Below are 1,741 nucleotides of genomic sequence, written 5' to 3' on the forward strand. Positions count from 1 at the left end.
GATGGTTCTGCTCTCTGCAGATGATGCCTTTCTCTATGATCCCTTGCATCCACAACCACTGGGTACCCAGAACACGCCGTGTTTGGGCAGGTGACTACTTCTAGTATTCAGGAAAGGGAAGCTGAGTAAAACCAGTGAATTTCTGCAATGTTCATAATTTCTGGAGATCACTTACCTCATCCAGCAGTTTGGTGAATACACTGAGAGGGGACATTGTTCCTCCTGGTAGCAGGAACAAGCCATGGTAGGAAATGTGCAATAACAGCACTCTCCGGTGAATACACTGAGAGGGGACATTGCTCCTCCTGGTAGCAGGAACAAGCCATAGTAGGAAATGTGCAATAACAGCACTCTCACTCTTGGAATTACCTGTACTCTCCTGAATTTATATGTTGATTAAGCTTCTAATGCATTTAACAATGGCACAGGCTTCAGCTGGGTTTCTTTTACCTGTCAGTGCATAAAGCAGCAGGAAGTACATCTAAAGGCTGCCTGTGCCCCTACTAGATTTGGCATGGATGTAGCTTCTGGTACAGCTAGCCTCAAAAAGGATGGAGCCTGAGTCTTTCTTCCTCTTCATTTGCAGAGGACAAATGAGGGACATCTATAGAGTGACTTTGGATGAGGACCAGGATTTAAACACTCTTGTCATTGTACTCACTTTCCTTGCTTTGCTATCCTTGTAGTCAAGCTCTTAATGCAATGATGTTGCTCTCGCTGCCCCTTGGGTCCAGCACTCCATGAATTGGAAATTTCCCATTTACTGTGGCCCAGGATAAATGAACGATCCAATCTTCAAAACCCATTAGGGATTAATTGCAAGCACAAGTTATACTGTTTTAATTAAGGCAGCCTATCCCTGTAATGCAAGCTTAGTATCAATGTTCTTTATACCGGCAAAGATCTTCCTAGATATAAAAGAATGTGTAGAAGGGAGCAATCTGTCCTACAGGAAGCACAAATATCCTGGTATGCTCTGCTGCAATTAGCTTGAAAGAGAAAACAGTGTCGTGCTGGGTGCAGTTATATCACTGCCAATCTCTAAGTTGAACTTACTTTCCTCTTGTGCTGTATGGATTGCTGCTGGGGTGATGGGTGAGAACCATATAAACTACAGTGCTGGAAGAGCTGAAATGGGGACACTGGAGTGTGGCTGTGTCAGAGGGCAAATAAATCTGCCTTTCGTGATGCATTGCACACAGGAAGCTGTTTTTCTCCGTGGAAATGAGCATCTCAGCCCTGTGGAGCTGGGCAGGCCTGTGAGGAGTAGGCATGGCAGGACACATTGATGGAAGTGTGCTGCTTGCAGTGCTGAGCCCAGCACCGGTCGTTTGATGCCAGGGACCTTGCTGCTTATCTTTAAACCCCACAGAACCAGAGGGACACAGATCACATTGAAAGCCAGTGGGACTCAAGCTTCTGAGTTATTAATCAGCACTGAAGAAGCAATCTTGTATTCATTAGCCAATTCAGAGGCAAAAAGTTTCAAAAGCAAACCCATGGCGGATGAGAGATTTTTGTTCTCTCTGGTCACCTGGCACATCAGAGAGGACTCCCTAGAAAAGAGGGAGTGGTCTCACTCTGTGGCCTTAGCCCACAGCCCTCATATAGGGGTATTCATCAGAGTCATATGTGAGGTTTCTAGCTTTAGATTGAAAAGCTGCCATGGTTTGGCATTGAGCCTATAAATTTAAGATGTCTTTAGAAGAAAAAGGGTCAAGCAGTGGGAATCCGAATTTCT

The sequence above is a fragment of the Merops nubicus genome, unplaced genomic scaffold (genome assembly GCF_000691845.1).
Source record: "Merops nubicus isolate BGI_N331 unplaced genomic scaffold, ASM69184v1 scaffold11260, whole genome shotgun sequence".
Classification (NCBI taxonomy): Eukaryota; Metazoa; Chordata; class Aves; order Coraciiformes; family Meropidae; genus Merops; species Merops nubicus.